Source organism: Enhydra lutris, unplaced genomic scaffold (assembly GCF_002288905.1).
Source record: "Enhydra lutris kenyoni isolate GAN:26980312 unplaced genomic scaffold, ASM228890v2 scaffoldscaffold15, whole genome shotgun sequence".
Taxonomy (NCBI): Eukaryota; Metazoa; Chordata; class Mammalia; order Carnivora; family Mustelidae; genus Enhydra; species Enhydra lutris.
The window spans coordinates 46,056,239-46,076,826 of NW_019154099.1; positions in this window are offsets into that span (position 1 = coordinate 46,056,239).

The following is a 20,588-nucleotide window of genomic DNA, read 5'->3' on the forward strand; positions in this document are numbered from 1 at the left end:
CAGCAATAAGCCCCAATTATTATCTAAATGTTTAATTTGTAACAAACTATTATAGACCTTATTTAATCATTTAGATATTTGGTGCCTCATTCTCTCCTCTCTCAGTCTGAAAACATGTGAAGTGGATGTCCACAAAATAAAACTTTTTTTCCTTATTCGTATATAGTTACACAATCAGGTATGGAGCAATGGGAACCATTAACTCAGTTTTCATATTTCCCATCATTAAAAATTTCATCTCTATTAGAGATGTTAGCTAAAAAAAACTCATCTTCTATAGTTTGTAGACCACAACCATTTATAAGAGAAATGAGTTCATGTTACATCCATGGAGTTGAAATCATGGCAGGATAAAACCATTCACTGTGGTTCTCCATGGAATATATAATTAATCTAGGAATCCATCATGTAGCAGTTTGGTTTGTTGAAAACTACGTGACATGATCTTCCCATCTTTCACTTGTTTAGTTCATTTAGGGGTGAAATATGTGTATTGAGAGGTGGTAAAATATGGTGGTTAAGAGCATGGATGCAGGAGATAGCCTGCCTTTGTGTAAAACCCAGCCCACAACTCACTAGGTACCACTCTGTGATCCAGTATCTTCATCAGTAAAATAAGAATACTAATAGTACCTGCCTTACAGTGTTGTTGTATGGATTAAATGAGTGACCATATGTTAAGAAGTTATACAGAGTCTGGCACAGGAGAAATTCTGTGTAAGTGTGGGCTTCCATTGCTATTATTATATGTACTTCGTAGGACTCTATTACTCAAAAGTCAGCCCTCCTTAAAACATGGACAGTAAATGTTCCCCAGTGATGGTTGTTCTAATACTGAATTGGGATATGGATTGGAAAATGGGAGAGTTAATTCCAAATGTCAGTTCATTTGGTCAATCTAACTATAATGATTATACAGAGTGTTTATACAAATAAGCCATGAAGTTTTACATGATGGAATTTATAATACCATGGTGAAAAGAAACATAGTGGATTTTAATAAAATGCAAGATATAGAACGTGCTCAATAAAGGCATGGGTATAATTTGATTTTGGTGGTCTTGCAAGGTTTTTAATTATTATTCAGATGAGATATTTGGACTGAAAGTGGAAAGATATATATGATTTTGACAGGTGGACATAGTTGGATAAAGGGCTTTGTTGTGACTAATTCAACAGATATATAATATAAATGATGATAGATGATAGATAGATAGATGAATAAGGATATATAATAGTAGATGATTGGACAAACAGATTAGGTATTGATTGAGAATGTTAGAAATCTTAAATCCTCACTAAGAAAACTAAGGAAACTGACACATCTTGAGATGAGAAAGCCAGTGTTAAGTGTTTAAACAGAATGGATATATAATTGAATCTATTAGAAATAAAATATTGGCAGTTGTATAGAGAATGTCCAAGAAACTTTTGGTGAACTATTCTGGTAAAATAGTGCTTTGAATTCGTGTCTTGAACTTCCATACCTACCACAAACACAGTACAAAAAGTATAAAATAAAATAAATAATACCAGATGTACTCTATAGAACAGAATAGGAACAATAACCTGGAGGGGTGAGAACTGAGGCATTAAGTTCCACCCCACTAGTATCTATATGCAAAAACTAGAAATGTTACTGGTGGGGCAAAGAGGACAGCAAGGACCACGTGCAGAGTGAAGGACTGCTCTGAGATACAGGGGCAGCCAAAGGACCTTACTGTTCCCTGGAAGAAGCCAGAAGACAACTGCCCCGCTGACTGGTACACCAGCTTATACACAGGTAAGAATATATACCTGGATATATACCTGAAGAAATATAGAAAGCCACCTGGACTGAGCTTTGTCCAAATTTATCTTCTACCAACTTCATGTAAGGGAAGGAGCCCTCAGTGAACAAGTTAAAAACCTATCATCATCAGACTTGAAGCATGGGGAAGATAAGTTACCAAAATGAACACTCCCAGTGGCAGAAGAAAAACTAAAAGACAAACGACCAACAAAATCACCAGTTGAAGAATGAATTCACTGTCAAAATGGAAGAAAATAATAATTAAAAAAAATTTATGATCCAAGAGTATGTAATTAATAATATTATAAAAGAATGATAAGTTATGAAAAAAAAAGAGGCACATATGTACCAGAAGGAAATGGACAAGAGATTTTTTAAAATTAAGTAAAAACGAAATCAGACACATACAATTGAATTTTTCTTAAATCAGTCAAAAGGAAAACGGTAAATGAGTAATTCAGATAGGAAAAACCAAAGGTTTTTCAATAAAAAAAATTTCTAAATTTTTAATGTCAGTTTTAAATGAAAAAATATTAAACACAGAAAACAGATGAGAACCTAATGCAATAATTTTAACAGGGAAGAAAAAAATAGAATGGTAGAAAAAAAAATATGTAGTGAGAATGAGGACTTTTCAGATGTAAAGAATGATGTGAGATTTTAGATTAAAAGTAAATATCTAGTGCTAACTAATATAAAAAATAAATTTTCACATTATATTACATTTAAATAAGAAAACCCTAGAAAGGAAAAGAAGGGCCATTACATGACAAGATAAAGAAGCCACTGAGAACATATAACAATTTTGAACTTGAATGTACTTAAAACCATCAATGAATGTTTTTAAAACTCAGGAGGCATTAAAGTAAAAATGGGGATGTATCAATATCTCTATCTCAGATAATAAGAGTAATATTAAAAAAGACATAAACAACATATGATTAATATAAATATAGAAACCTGAAATCCACAAATATATGATGTTCAATTTTTTAAAGCATGTATGGAACTTTAACAAAAATTAACTACACATAGATGAGAAAAAAATAAAGACATTTCAAAGAATGGTATCTTAAAAATCACATTTCCTTTTACAGTGATGAGAGAGTACTTTTCCAAAGCTTTCTATCTTACTGATTAGAGGACCAAAATATCAAAGCTAAGGATGATGATGAGTATCAATTTACCCATCAAATGTAAAACCTGTTTTCTAAAACATCATTATAGGACTCAACACAGAATTGCAACCTTCTGTAGAATTTATGGACACTTAAAATATGAACATGTTCTCTTATTATGCTTTTGACTCAATTCTCATTCACCTGTTTCTTGATTTATTCTCTTATCTTAAAATAAGGAGATTCAATTATATAATGGTTAAGGACACTTCCCGTTCAGTAATTGCATTATGATACATCTTTAATTTTTCAACGGCTGCATTTTCTCCATGTGTCTTATAGAAATAGTTTGCCTTTCTTAAAAGTGACAGAGAAAAGAGAGTTTGGGGAATCAGACAAACCTGATCTTGAATCAGGTCCTGCCACTCACTACTTGTGTAACTTTACATGAGTTATTTATGCTGTTGAGCTCAGCTCTTCCATCCCTGAAAATAAAATCAACCTCAGTTTTCAATGATGTAAAAATGTTTTGACGTTTCAACCAATGTTGATCCAAAAAAATTGCAAGTCACCTATTAAGTGCTGGGCATTAAATGTGATAGATTAAAGAGAGACAATCTAGACTATGGAACACACAGTATTAATTCCTTCCCTCTCTATTCCTCACCTTTCTCCCTAAGTCTTTCTCCCCAAGTACTAGTGTCTTACTCAGCATCAACAAACCATGTTGCTTTGTATATGTTGGAACAGGCATGCAGGGGGCACCTGGGTGGCTCAGTTGGTTAAGCATCTACCTTCCTGTAAGTCATGATCTCTGGGTCTTGGATGGGGCCCCATGTTGGGTTTCCTACTCACTAGGGAGTCTGTTTCTCTTTCTCTTCCTCTTCCTCTTCCCTTCCCTACTGCTCATTCTCTCTCAAATTCTTTTAAAAAGATAAATAAATAAATAAATAAATAAAAGAATGGGCGTAAGCAAGAAAACAAGGCACAACAGTGCTGAGGAGGAAGCCTCTCCCCACTGGAAAACTGGACATCTGAAACTTAAGCATGCTGTTGAGACCCAATCAAATTCCAACATCAGACATAGTTTATGGGTATTTGTCTCCAGCTCTTTGTTGAGCACAATACTGTGAGAACTGCTCAGCAATTTGCAGGACAGAATAGCAAGGCAGGCACTCTCTCTGCTCTTTTCATAATTTATACTAAATTGATGCAGACAGATAGCATGAAATGCCTTTTTGCTTTCCAGGTTTGAAACAACTAGTGAATCATTTATATGTTATTTTCCTTGTTTGGAAATTAAATATTCTCCATATTGAGGATTTTGGAGTATTTGAGAGGGGAAGATTATTCAATGTGCCTTGTGTGATGATAACCTACACTGTAATTCAAGCAAATTTACTTCCCAGGATATAAAATTTCAAGGCACTCAGACAGGAATATTATCTCAGTTTTTGGTGAGATTTTTTTTTTTTAAAGAGATTTTATTTACTTATTTGACAGAGAGAGAAGGATCACACGTAGGCAGAGAGGCAGGCAGAGAGAGAGGAGGAAGCAGGCTCCCCACTGAGCAGAGAGCCCGATGTGGGACTCGATCCCAGGACCCTGAGATCATGACCTGAGCCAAAGGCAGCGGCTTAACCCACTGATCCACCCAGGTGCCCCTTGGTGAGATTTTTCATATCTGTTTTTAATTTAGTCTTTAAATTTCATACTAGATATAAAGTACAATTTCCTCACTTTCCTTGCTGCAATTTTTAACATTTACAAAGTAAAACCTCACTTTAGATTAGGCTGTAGCAAATTTTCCTTTTCAAAACATTGATAATTTTTGAATTTATGGTCTGACAGTACATTAAACCAAAACACAAATATTCAAAATTTAAACTCACATCAACTATAAACGCACATTGCCACGAGAAAACTCTAAAAGTAGCTTTACTAAATGAACCGCACTACTGAAATATGTAAAATTCTAGATCCCTCACTTCTTTTGTGCTTTGTCTCTAAGAAAGTTTGCATAAAAATGGAAACGAGTAAATTAGGAAGATCTTTAGAAAGGAATCATCTTTCCTTAGCAGCCTGAATACTTAGCAAAACTTATTAACAGACTTTCATTTTTTCTTTCTTTTTTAATTTTTTAAAAATATTTCATTCATTCATTCATTCATTCATTTATTCACTTATTTATTTATTTTTGGATAGAGAGAGAGACAGCAAGAGAGGGAACACGAGCAGGGGCAGAGGGAGAGGGAGAGGGAGAAGAAGGCTCCCCACCAAGCAGGGAGCCTGATGTGGGGCTCAAACCCAGGCCCTTGGGATCATTTTTTAATTTCAGTGAAACAAAAATCCTTTTGTACCTTACTTCCCCATTCCTGGGGTAAATGAGGATATATAGATGTCTTGGTAATATGCACAAGAGGAACTTATGTGTAAGTGACCTCATGTTGATTTCACATATTCTAGAATCCCTACTGTCCAGAAAATCTTCCTCTCATTCACTTAAATATCTCAGTTTAAGCTACTGTGTCCAAGGGAAAATAAATGAACATGAAATGTTTATATATTAAGTTGGCAGGCTGCCCTAGTTATTCATCCAAAATTATTTAAGTTACATGAGCCAGACATTGTTCATCCCATTACCATATTAACTCATGATAGTTGATCAGATAAAGTAGTGTCAAAAAAATTTTAAGAGAACAAGGAATTATGCACATATTTAAAAATTTGCAGTGGAGGGGCACCTGGGTGGCTCAGTGGGTTAAAGCCTCTGCCTTCGGCTCAGGTCATGATCTCAGGGTCTTGGGATCGAGCCCCACATCCAGCTCTCTGCTCAGCAGGGAGCCTGCTTCCCCCTCTCTCTCTGCCTGCCTCTCTGCCTACTTGTGATCTCTGTCAAATAAATAAATAAAATTTTTTAAAAAATTTGCAGTGGAACAGGAAGAGGAAACCAGAAATGTCTGGAAATCAATTTAAAGGTAGGAGGCATTGAAAATGAAGTGTAAGCAAAATCAGGTAAAGAATGAAGGGTAATAGATACTGATGAATAACAAGTTTCAGAGGAGACTTTTCAGTGATTTTCCATTGTACAGTTGTTTTGATCTTATTGTTGGATCCTACAAAAATGTCTGGGTTTGGTTGTTTGCATTGATACAACCATGTAGTCATTCCAATTAAAGAACCATTCTGTCCCCTCTGCACCCCCTTCTTTTCTAAACATATGTCAATTGCTTTTCTTCTTTCTCTTTCCCAATCCACTTTTCTCCAATGCCCTTATAGATAAGTATGCATTCAAACAATTTGATCTGTCAGGGAAGAGAGAAGAAGGTGAATAAAAATGCAGATGACAGAACATCAGCTCTGGTTCAAATTTCCCATCCCATTATATCATATTGCTAGATTTTAAGAATTTTCTGCCACGTTTTATTGGCAAGTTCTTACCTTACTATCAATTCCCATTCCAGAGATATGAGAACAGCTCTAGATCTTCAAATCTTGACTATCCAAAACTAGATGATCACTCTTCCTTCCACACAAGGTAAAAATAACAAAACCATTTACTTTGATCCAAGTATTCTGTTTAAGACATGTTTAAAGCTTTCACATTTTTGACAAAAATAATCTTCTTCCACAATAAAAGCTATGTATAATTACTGGTATTTCAATCCCTGGTATTCACTAGGAAATTTACATGGTAATTCTTCTCCTGAAAGCCCCAAATAGGTATACCACCATCACTATACCAATACCTATTACATGGCCTCTCCTCACTTCCTAAAGTTATAAACATTATCCAGTAAGAGTCAAACACCAAACTTTCCTTTAGTCATTGTGCTTAATTCTACCCCTAACGAATAAGGGATGTCTTTTTGTGAGATAAGAGCTGTTATAACAATTCGTAGAATGTGAAAGTTCTGTCCAAATAATCAGTATCACATATGACAAAAGCATTTCTAAATCTTCTTGAGCATGATTTTCCATTAATGAATCTGTACAACTGGAACAACCAAACTTCCAGGAATATCCTCTTTATGGAGAAAGATGAAAGTCCAGAAAAGAAACAGAGCCAAAGAATGACACAGATGTAAGTGGTGAAGGGCCCTATGATTTACAAAGTCCATTTCCCTCGGTATTCAGATTGAGTTCTAAGCGATTTAATGACTTCCTCAATGATACAGAATTAGTTGAGAACAAGGACTTAACTTCTGATAGTCTCAATTCTCAATAACACCTTAGTTTTTTTTCTTTGTTTCTTTTTTGTTTTTTTGTTGGGGAAGTGTAAAGAAATGTCAAATTCTCCAACCCTCAAATAATAGTTTTAGTATTCTTTAACCATTTCTAATTCTTGTATATGATGACTTTCCAATCTCCGTATTGTTACAAATGTCAAAAATTATTAGCAAAAATGTAAGGTCATTTCCAAATTTATAAAATTACTTCTATCTATTCTTGACTTCAGATGTCTTAACAAAAAAAGAAGAATATCTTTTTGTACAGGAATACCTGCCAGAATTATGATTAAAACATATATATATGTATATATACACCTATGATTGAATATATGTATATATACATATATATTCATCCTACCTATATATTCTTTCATTCTACCTATATATTTTATGTATATAATCTATCCTTCTAATCTCCCCTAAAAATTAATGGCTTTCAATATACTTGCCTTGGTTAATGACCATTTCAAAGTATTTGGGATCTAACAAAGTGAATACAGTTCAAAAACTTTCACATGTCTACATGACAAGCAGCGCACAGCATTTTTACTGAGGTATTTCGTGCCTGAGGCCCGTGGTTAACACTGCCAAGGAATTTCCTGGAATGTAGGCTGGAATATTCTAAATTCTGAACACATTCCCCCAAATTTCAAGTACCTTTGAAAAATGGAAAAGGGAATGTTGTCATTTATTTGACTTGGCTGGAAAATATTTTTAAAAGCACTTTCTTCAATAGGGTAATATTTATTAAGAAAATAAAAAATATTCTACTTTCATAAGTGGTTCTCAGGAAAGTATGTCTAAATTTATGTCTAAATTTACTGTAATCAGTAGTGAAATGCTTTATAAAAATAATGCCGATCTTACTACATCAATAATGTACCATTAATATGGCTGTTTTACAATTATGAATAATCAGATCTCAAAGCATAAATTCTGCAACCTCAAGTGATATGGGCTATTTCATTGCCAGAAGCAACTAAACCATTCAGCAGAGAGGATTCTGTAACTTTTTAATTTTTTAAAATCTCTGTATTGGAAATTTAAACTCCTTTCAAAGCCCAAATCCCTTTACAATTGAGGAGTTTTTTTTTTTCTTTTGTAAAATATCTACATTCTTCTTATAGTATTGCTATGTAAATCTCTTGTTCTATTTACCTGGTAATAATTATTTGTAAGCAAAGGTCTTGGGATTAACAGCTTTCTCTGTAACTTTTTCTTATAGATTTTATTTTTCAACCTTTGCTCATGTTCTTCCTTCTGAAAAGACTGAAGAATCTCTAATTTTGTGTTCAAAAGGACTAATACCTTCATGTCTGAAATTAATAAGCAGATAGTGAATGTTCCACAGGACAAGCTAGCTCATTCATTGTTTCCCTGTACTGTGGTTTTGTTTAGCTTCATGGAGATACCACATCTCACATCCCCCAGAAAAAATAAATTGTTTTGCCACAAATTGGTAATCTAAAGCAGTACAAGGCAGCTCAGAGACTTTTCTGAATAAGAGTGCCAGCATTGGGTGTTTAGCAGAATGAAGTGTTGTGGACAGCTGGTGGGAGTTCAGGTTCTTCTGAGAAGAAAACTACTTTGGGGCCCAAAGATTTTTATTTTTTACCCAATAGAAACTCTTTGCAGTAATCAGCTGATAGTTTGTAGACAACATCATTCATATCACTTATATGAAGCACTCAATAGAACATTTAAGGTAAAACAGAATTTTTTTGTTTTCTAATATTTAGTGTGAAAATAGACCTTCCTTAAAGCCCTCAGGTGATAAAACTGCCATTTTTTCTATTATGAGACACAAGTGCATAATGGTAAAGAACTGCCTTCATCATCAGATGTGTCTGGGTTTAGGGAAAAACTCTTCCATTTATTGGTTTTGAATTACAGACAACTTATTTTACTTTGGCCACTCAATCTCCTCATCTGTTCAATAGAGGTCATCTCATTACTTCATAGGGTGGTTATGGAAATGACAAGGGCTAATAAATGTGAAGCACTTAGCACAATACCTGAAATTTAACAAGTTCCATAATAAGACTTTGCTGTTACATTTTTATATTTATGACTAATACCATGGTGGTTTAACTTTGTGCAGTAATGGATAAGTGGCTTGCCAATAGTCCCCAAAGCAGAATTCAACAGTTCAGGACACTAGAAAAACTATACGAATAAAGAAAAACAAGAAGAAGAAGTGTTAAATCTCAAAATACATATTATGGTTGATAGTTATCTGTGTAACTTGTTCATGATGTGAGTTTATGGAAAAGAACAAATATTTTTTTAGTTAGGCTTTGAAACTTGAGGTGGATTATCAAAATCCAAAGTAGAGTCAGTTTTCCAGTTGCCACTGCTTGACTGTGTGCTCTCAGTTTGAGGTGAGATTCCTTGCGTTATTCTTCTGGTATTTGTTGGCTCTGTATCATTTCGCCTCCTTGTCAAAATTCAGTGTTGGCTGCACGAAAGCAACCGGCATTTGTTTCTTCTGGCAAAGAGAAGTGGTAGGAGGGTGACTGGGAGCCTTGTTTATAGAATAATGGCATTAGTGAACATTTTTGATCCTTAGGCTTTCATCCCAAGAAAAACCGTGAGGGAAGTTGCAAACAGTAAAAATTATTTCCTTTGCTCTAAAACTGGAACGATAACGGGATTTTTTTTTAAAGGTGCCTACTTGTAAAATCAGTACAACTGACCATTTCCTGAGGTACGTTAACGTATAATGCAGACAACTGGTTTGGCTTTTTCCTGCATGAATGTGACAAATATTTCATTTGTTTTAAATGAGTAATTTATTCTTTTTTAAATGAGTAATTTTTTAAGTGTGAAGCTGTTGTATATGTAAATATACACCATGTCAACAACAGATCAGAATCATCAATTATTTAAGTTTTTATAGAAACTGATCAGGAAAATGAATAAATGTGTCACGTGTCTGTCAGCACCAACTCAAGGTTATAGGAAGAAGTCTTGTATTTCTGGCAGTGCATACCCTATTTTCCCAAAATATATATAATTATTAAAAGGAAAATGAGTAAAACATTTATAGAAATCTGCTGTGCAAGTTTTGTTACAAACAGCCCACATTTTTTTGGTCTGAGGTGACTTGCTTGAATACTTTGATGCTTTGAAAGAATTGCTTTTTTCCTCAAGAAAATTAACACAACTGCTTCCTAGACAGAGGTGTTTTTTTTTTAATTTTCTTTACTTAGAAACATACAATGTACCCAAGTTATAACAAAGATTATTATGCTTAAGTAAATATCAACCACAATTTCATTTTATTGTTTAATATTTTTCAGCTTTATCATGCTATAATTGACAAAATTTTAAAATATTTAGACTGTACATAGTGATGTTTTGAGATCTATAGTGACAGGATTCTTCCAATCCAGTTAACACATCTATCACAGTATTTATTTATTTTTGGTAAGAACATTAAAGTTCATCTCTTTGCAAATGTCAAGTATATAATACAGTGCTATCAAATACTAGATCCTCAGACTTTTTATTCATCTTATAGCTGAAATTTGTACCCTTTTAGAAATTTGTACCCTCTTAGCAGTGTCTGTTTTCCAACCCCCTCTCCCCATACCAAGCCCCTGGCAAGCTCTTCCCTACTCTCTGTTGTATGAACTTGACATTATTTTTAGACTCTACCTTTAAGGGAAACCATGCTGTGTTTGTCTTTCTTTGGCTTTTCTCAGCGTGATGTTCCCAAGTTCCATCCATGTTATCACAAATGGGAAGTTTTCCTGCTTTCTCAAGGCTGAATAATATTCCATTCTGTGTGTGTACACATCCTTTGTATCCATTTGTCTGTCTATCCATTTGTCTGAAGCAACACAGGTTGATTCCATATCTTGGTATTGTAAATAATGCTGCAATAAATATGAGTGTGCAAGTATCTTTTTGAGATTCTGTTTTCATTTCCTTTGGATATGTGCCCAGAAGTAGGATTGCTGGATCATATGGTAATTTTACATTTAATTTTTTTTAATTGAGGAATTTCCATACTGTTTTCAAAGCGGCTGTACTATTTACATTCCCATTCATGGTGCACAGTGTTCCCTTTTCTCCACATTCCCACCAACACTTGTTATCTGTCATCTTTTTTATAATGGCCATTCTAACAGGTATGAGGTGGTATCTCACTGTGATTTTGATATAGATTTCCCTGATGATTAGTGATGTGGATTGTCTGCTAGTCATTTATATGTTTTCATTGGAAAAAAATGTCTATTCAGTTATTTTATTATTAGAAGGAATAATCATAATGGTACTGGCTCTGATATTTCTAGTGAGTGAATTAGTTTTAATTCTGATCATATGAAGGTTTCACTATAAAGGCTCTCAAACTGTTATCAAGTATCTACAGAACTCAAATTTTGGCTGAATTTATACAAAATTAATGAGTTTATTCTAATACATTTATTTAAATGAAATATATCTCTCTACAGATGCACACACATACACAAAAAAGCCCCTAAATACATACAAACTAACTAGTTAGCAAAATTGCAGTTCTAGAATATGAAATACCTCATATTATTTAATATTTAAATTTGTTATTTTTCCATCTTTGTTTTACAATATTTTGACAAACCATAATCTCATGAAATAAACTGCGGGTTGCTGGGGCTGGGGATTAGGGAAAGGGTGGCTGGGTTATGGACATTGGGGAAGGTATGTTCTATGGTGAGGACTGTGAAATATGTAAGCCTGATGATTCACAGACCTGTACCCCTGGGGCAAATAATACATTATATGTTAATTTTTTAAAAAGACTATTTTGACAGATGCTTCTGTCAAAAAGCATAAAAAGTATTTTTAACTTTCTGTTTTAGCTTATTTTCTTGTTAACTCTATAATGAATAGTATTTCTCCTAAGAATTTGCCCTTGAAATTTTTATCTATTTACTTCCAAGAATATCCTCAAATTCTTAAAAATGAGACCATTTCTTACCTGTAGTTAGTGCATTCTTCTGGGAAAAGACAAAATAATAGCAGGTAAATGTTCTCTCATATACTTTCACCTTTCAACTGTGATTAGATATTGCCAGTTACCAAAATATAAAACTAGGAGATGAACAACTTGAGTTTTAGGGCTAGTTTTGCTACCATCTATTTACACTTGGAAAACCTTGATTTAGCCTCTGTTTGCTCACCTATGAAGTGTTCAAAAGAGTGAATGGTTATTGTCTATTAAATACTTATATGAGAAGGAAACAATTTATAGCTGTTCTCACCCAAGCATAGTTGGTATACCACTAATGAAAATAATGTTTCCATCTTTAATCTGAGTTTTATCTGAGTTTGCTGTGTTATATAATACAGATACTAAAAAGGCAACTGAGTCTGGCTATTAGAAATATCTCAAACGTACTGGAATAGTTCATTTTAAGCTTGCACCTCATAAAACATGTTCACCAAAAGCACATCACTTTGCAATCCAATAAGGTGGGAAGAATGGATTGTGTTAGGTTTGTGGTGCCCTTGACAAAATTAAGAGGTCAAATGACTAGCCCAGGGTAATGAGCCAGAACCCAGACTGAGACAAAGGTCTTCTAACTCTAACAGTAAGTTGCATTGCTACACGTGCATTTCTAAAAGGGCACAGTGTTGGGGCACCTGGCTGCCTTGGTGGGAGAAGCATGCAACTTTTGATCTCAGGATGATGAGTTTGAGCCCCATATTAAGTATAGTAGTTGAAATAAACTTAAAAAAATAAAAGGGCATGGTGGTTATTTTCAGTGTAGTTTCACACATTACTTACTTGTGATTTTTAAAATTTGTAATGTTTGCTTTCTTTAAATTAAACCTTAACATATTCTTCCTGTTTATTTTATATACATAAAAATATACCATTATATAGTGTAGTATTTAAAACCTAAAAAACTTTTTTTTTTTTTTTTTGCATGAAAGGTGATAAGTCCTTGAAACATTTAAAGACTGAGTGGATCCTCTCTGCTATTTCCATGAATACAACTAAAATTAATCACACACAGAAATAAATAATCCCCTCTGAATTTAGATTCATCTTCTCAAGGTCAGGCTTCTCTGGTAAGCTATGCAAAAGACTACTGGGAAACCTGAAGTCGAAGTTCAGAAAGAATGCACTACATACCTGTGGTGTTAGTATCGTACCAATAAAATGAATTACTTTTCTCTAAATATTACATTCACATACTAAAAGTTACTGGAAGGCTATTTCTTTTTGTAAAATATATCCCATTTATATTTGTATCACATTGTGAATGTCCCCATTTTGCCTTAGCAATAAGCTCTCGATCTCTCTTATATAAAGTTGTCTACTTCTAAAACAACGACAATTCTAAATTATCACAATGTTTTTTCTTCCCAGTCAATATCACTGCTTAATAAGAATGATTAATAAGTGTTATCTTTATATAGTAATTACTAGAAAAGAATTAGATTCGTATGTATTTTTAGGTCGAACATAGATTCACAAAGGATGACCTGTGTAAATAAGTCTGCTTAGCATAAAAGTTATCTCACAAAGAAAACCTTAAATCTAACTAATTGATGTATTTTTAAAAAATAGGCTAAGGAAAATTTTTTATTGTGGTAAAATATAGGTTATATAAAATTTGCTACTGTAACCATTTAAAAATGTTCAATGACATTCATTCCATGTTGTACCAACATCACCACTATTTTCAAGTATTTTTTGTCGTCCCAAAAAGAACTCTAACCACTTAGCAACAACTCTTCATTGTCCACTTCTTCTTTCCCCTGGTAACCTCTAAAATATTTTTGGTCTCTGCCTATTCTAGGTACATCATTATATAATTGGAATCAAACAATAGTTGCCTTTTTATTTCATGGAGAGTAATGTTTTTAAAATTCAACCATGATATAGCACATGTCAAAACTTCATTCCTCCTTGTAGCTGTTTTTATCCATTCATATGCTGATAAATACTTGATTAGTTTCCAGGTTTTGGCTATTCTAAATAGTGCTCCAAATAAACACTGAACATACAGGTATCTCTTTGAGCCCCTATTTTTAATTCTCAGTTTTACATCTTTGAGTTGAATTTTTGGTATATGGTTATATGGTAATTCCATGTTTAGCTTTTTTTGAGAAAGCACCAAACTTTTTTTTTTCAATGACTATAGCATTTTGCATTCCCAAGAGCAACACACAAAGATTTCCATTTCTCTACATAATTGTCAACATTTTTAAAAGAAATTATAGCCATTCTAGTAGGAGTAAAGTGGTATTTCATTGTGCTTCTGATTTGTATTTCCCTAATAACTAATGATTTTGATGTGCTTATTGGCCATTTGTATATTGCCTTTGTAGAAATATTTATTCAAGTCCTTTGTCTACTTTTATGTTGGGGTGCTTGATTTTTTTGTTGAGATGTAGAGTTTTTTATATATATTCTAGATATTAAATTGTATCAGACATATGGTTTATAATATCTTCTCTCATTCTGTTAGGTTGTCTTTTCATTTTCTTGATAACGTCCTCTGAGGCACAAAACTTTCTAATTTTGATGAATTCAATGTACATATTTTGTCATTGCCTGTATTTTTTATGTCAAATTTAAGAATCCATTACCAAATTTAAGAATGTGAAAATTTAAGCCTAAGATTTTTACAGTTTTAGCCCTAGATTTAGGTCATTGATTTATTTTAAGTTAATTTTGTTAGGGGCCCAACAGTATTCTTTTGCATATATATATCCAGTTTCCCCAACACCATTTGTTGAATGTACTATTCTTGCCCCATTGAAAGGAATTGGCACTTTTGTCAAAATTTAAGTGACCATATATGTGGGTGTTTCTTTCTGGACTTGCAATTATATATCATTGGTCTGTGTGGCTAACATGCTAATGTCATACAGTTTTGATTACTATAGTTTAAAATGCTTGGAAATCAGGAAGTAGAAGTCCTCTAATTTGTTTTTTTCAATATTATTTTGATTATTTAGAGACTCATTATATATGAATTTGAGGATAGGGATTAAATTATATTTGTAGATCACTTTGAGTAGTATTGACATTTTAATGATAATAAATTTTCCAGTCATGAACATTAGCTGTCTCTCCATTTATATAGGTCTTTAATTTCTTTCAGAAAGTTTTATTGTTTTTAGTGGGCAAGTCTTTTACCTCATTGGTTAAATCTGTTCCTAAATATTTTATTATGTTTGATGTGATTGTAAGTGGAATTGTTTTCTTAATTTCCTTTCTAGATTATTCATTAGTAATGTATACAATATAATTGATTCAGTGTAATGCATCACATAAGTAGAATGAAGGCAAAAATATACATGATAATTTATTGATGCAGAAAAGGTATTTGACAAATTCAATACCTTTTTATAATAAAACCACTCAGAAAAGTAGGAATAGAAGGTAACTTCCTTAATATGAAAAAGGACATTTATGAATAACCCACAACTAACACCATACTTAAAAGTACAAGACTTAAAGCTTTAAATCAGGAACAATATAATGATGTCTGCTTTCACTACTGTTATTCACCATTATACTGGCAGTTCTAGCTACAGAAATTAGATAAGAAATAAAAGGCATCAAATTGAAAAAGCAGCAGCAAAATCATCTTGATTTTCCTAGTGTTAAGTAAACTTTTAAAAATTTAATGAGCTAATTACTACATAAAATGGTTTCTTTTCCAATCTTATAGGAAAAAGAATAAAAGATTTCTATTTTAAATACCAGTCTTTCCAAATTTATATTACAGGAAAATACTGTATCTTAAATAATCCTTACCATGGAGAAATGATTTTATCACTCTGACTTGTGCTTCCGTAACAATGGTTGCTCTGAACCCAAGGCATCCTACCAGTGTCAGAAAAGAGACTCATTCTATTTTTGTTGAAATAAGGTTGAAATTCACTAAAAAAACTGATAACCATTTTTAGGCCATAAAGATGTATAGAATAATTTTGTAGTCTTCCCTTTAGTTTCTGATTATAGTAAATAATATATTTTAAAAGTAAATAATATATCATTTACTTTTTAAAAGTAAATTAAAAGTAAATAAAGTTAAAAGTAAATATTTACTTTTTAAGTAAATAAATAAAAGTAAATAATATATTTTAATTAGTATTTTTCTTATGTTAGTAAAAAATATATTTTAAATAAAAACACATATTTTTCTTACTTGAGAATTCTCACATTCTTAATTCCCAGCGCTCCATGAAATTTCTCTAGGGAAAATTTAATTTTATTTAATTAATTTAATTTAATAATCACCCTGCTTCTACTGCCACCCTTTCCCCCATAATTCCAAACTACTTTATGTAAATTCTTGGGTTAGAATTGTTTTTTAGGAATTCTTATTTTTTTAAAGATTTTATTTATGTATTTATTTTACAGAGAGAGAGAGAGAAAAAAAAACAAGCAGGGGGAGTAGCAGAGGGAGAAGCAGGCTCCCTGCTGAGCAGGGAGCCTACTGCGGGGCTCTATCCCAAGAACCTGTGATCATGTGATCATGACCTGAGCCACCTGAGTGTGTTTTTGTTTGTTTGTTTGTTTGTTTGTTTTAACTTCTTTTTTAAGATTTTATTTATTTATTTGACAGAGATCACAAGGAGGCAGAGAGGCAGGCAGAGAGAGTAGGGGAAGCAGGTTCCCCACTGAGCAGAGCCCCACGTGGGGCTCGATCCCAGGACCCTGGGACCACGACCCGAGCTGAAGGCAGAGGCCTCAACCCACTGAGCCACCCAGTCATCCATTTTTTTAGGAATTCTTCACCATGAAATCATGTAATAAATTCAGTTAACAGAATGACAAATACATGTTTGGGGGATATGGAAGATGTCAAGATGTACAAAACTTTAGTTAAAACTTGCTTTAGTATAATATATACAACAGTATTCTTTATCAAAATATTATAAAAAATGTGCAAGACTTGTACAGTGAAACCTGCAAACATTGCTTAGAGAAATTAAAGAAGGCATAAGAAATGTACCATGCTCATGGACTGTAAAATTCAATAACACTTTTTTTCCTAAATTGATCTGTTCATTCAGTGCAATCCAAATCAAAATCTCTGCAGGGTTTTGTTGAAATTAATAAGCACATTTTAAAATTAACATGGAAATACAAAGACCTAGAGGAGCCAAAACAATCAATTTTGAAAACAGAATGAAATTAAAGACTTAGACAAAACAAACAAACTAAAAAACCCCCCAAAAAACTAAAAAACAACTTAGTAAGAGAGGGGAGGTGATTCAAGAAGGTGGCAAAGGAAGATCTTAAACTCACTGCCTCCCACAGGCACACCAGATTTACAGCCACATATGGAAGAAGTCCCTTTGAAAAAGACCTGAAATTAGCTGAACAGCTTCTTCACAACAAAGGGGTAAGGAGATACATCAAAATAGGTAGAAGATGGCTACCAAAACTAGACAAATATACCACCAAAAAATGACAATTACAGGCCAACATTCTGATGAACATGGATGCAAAAATCCTCAACAGGTTATTAAACCAAATCCAACATTACATTAAAAAGAGTATACACCACAACCAAGTGGGATTTATTCCAGACATACAAAGATGGCAAAACATCCACAAATCAATGTAATATGCCATATAAATAAAAAGAAGGATAAAAATCATATGCTCATGTCAATAGATGCAGAAAAAGAATTTGACAAATTCAACATTCACTTATAATGAAAACTCAATAAAGTGGGTATAGAAGGACTGTACCTCAACATAATAAAGGCCGTTTATTGGGATATCTGTGTGGCTCAGTCAGTTAAGCATCCAATTCTTAGTTTCAGCTCAAGTCATGATCTTAATCAGTCATGAGACTAAGCCTGCACAGAGCTATACACTCAGCAGGGAGTTGGCTTGAAGATTCTTTCCCTTTGTCCCTCACCACCATTCATGCTCTCTCATTCACTCTTGCTTTCTTTCTAAAATAAATAAATCTTAAAGAAAAGGCCATTTATTACTAGCCCACAGCTAACATTATACTCAATCATGAAAAACTGAAAACCTTTCCTCTAAGATCAAAAATAAGACAAGGATACCCACCCTCTCCACTTGCATTCAGCAATTAGAAGTACTAGCCAGAGCATTTAGGGAAGAAAAATAAATAAAAGATGTTCACATTGGAAAGGAAAAATAAAATTCACTGTTTGCTAACAACATGATTTTATATATTAAAAATCCCTAGAGACTCCACTAAAAATCTTTTATAATTCAGTAAAGTTGAAAGTACAAATCAATATACAAAAATCTATTGCATCTTTTTTTTAAGATTTTATTTATTTATCTGACAGAGAGAGAGAGATCACAAGTAGGCAGAGAGGCAGGCAGAGAGAGAGGGGGAAGCAGGCTCCCTGCCGAGCAGAAAGCCTGATGCGGGCCTTGATCCCAGGACCCTGGGATCATGACCTGAGCTGAAGGTGGAAGCTTAACCCACTGAGCCACCCAGGCACCCTATCGCATCTTTATATACTAACAACAAACTATCAGGAAGAGAAATTAAGAAAGCAATCCCATTTACAATTGCATCAAAAAGAATAAAACATCTAAGGATAAATATGACCAAATAGGTGAAAGAGACCTGTACATTAAAAACTCTAAATACTGATGAAAGAAATTGAAGACAAAAATAAAAGGAATGAAGTTTTGTGCTCATGGATTGGAAGAACTAATATCCTTAAAATGTCCATATTACCCAAAGCAATCTACAGCATTCCATGCAATCCCTTTCAAAATTCCAATGGCACTTTTTTCACAGAAATAGAACATTAAATTTATGTAAAAAATAAAAATCCCAAATAGCCAGTCTTTCTTAAGAAAAAGAGCAAAGCTGGAGGCTTCACACTCCCTGGTTTTAAACTATACTACAAAGCTATAGTGATCAAAACAGTATGGTATTAGCATAAAAACAAATACATAGATCAACAGAACAAAATATCCCAGAAATAAACCCACTCATATATGGCCATTTATGACAAAGGAGGCAAGAACATAAAGTGTAGTTTCTTCAATAAGTGATTTTGGAAAAATTAGACAGTCACATACAAAAGAATGAAACTAGGCAATTATTTTAATCCATTTTGAGTTAATTGTTGTGGATGGCGTTAAGACTTGAACTTAAGATTTTCAACCGTAAAAATCCTAGAAGAAAACATAAGCGGTAAACTTTTTGAGATAGGTGATGGGGATGATTTTTGTCGTTCTGACTAGGACACCACAGCAAACTGTAAAGCTTTTGCACAGTGAAGGAAACCATCAACAAAATGAAAAGGCAATCAGTCTGAATGGGAGAAAAAATTTGCAAATCATGCATTTAAGGAGTTAATATTCAAAGTATATAAAGAACTAATACAACTCAAAGAGAAAAACAGACAATCCAACCAGGTGCGTAGAAGGCTGCTCAACATCATTAACCATTAGGAAAATGAAAATCAAGACCACAGAGAACTATCACCCCACACATGTTAGAATGGCTATTACCAACACTTGTTATTTCTTGTCTTTTTGATGAAAATATGTAGAAAGGCAACCCTTGTGATATGTTGGTGGGAATGAAAATTAGTGCAGTTACTATAAAAAAAAAAAAAACAACAGTGTGGAGATTCCTCAAAAAATTAAAAATAAAACTACCCTATGACCCAGTAATTCCACTTCAGGATATTTATCTAGAGAAAATGAAAACACTAAATCTAAAATATATATGCAGCAGTATGTTTATTTCAGTATTCTTTTATAATAGCCATGATATGGAAACAACCTAAGTGTCCATAAATTATCAAAGACCACACATACACACCCAATCAAATCTCGTCACTTGGGACAACATTGATGGAAAAAAGGGTATGATGCTAAGTGAAATAAGTCAGAGAAAGATAAATACCATACAACATCACATACATGATATTAAAAAGAACATAACAAATACAGAGAACAGATTGGTGGTTGTCAGAAGGGAGGAGGGAAGTTGGGACATGGGCGAAATGAAAAGGGTCAAAATGTGCAAAATTACAATTACAAAATAAATATCATTGGGATGTAAGGTACAGCATGGTAACCATAGTCAATAATGTATTCCTATTTGGAAGCTGCTAAGAGTAAATCTTAAAGGTATCATCACAAGAAAATAATTTGTAACTTTGTATGATGAGAGAACGTAACTAGACATTGTGATCCTTTCACAGTGTCTACAAATTTCAAATCACTGTACACTAATAATGTTATATGCCAGTTATACCTCAATTAGAAAAGAAATACAGTAATTAAGACTGTGTGGTATCTGTATCAAGACAGATAAATAGGTAAAAGAAACAGAGCACAGACCCACATATACACTCTCAAATGATTTTTCACAAAGGTACAAAGGCAATTTATCAGAGAAACAAATAGTATTTTCAACAAATTTTCCTGAAACAGGAATGTCCTGGAACTGGCTATGCATGTAAATT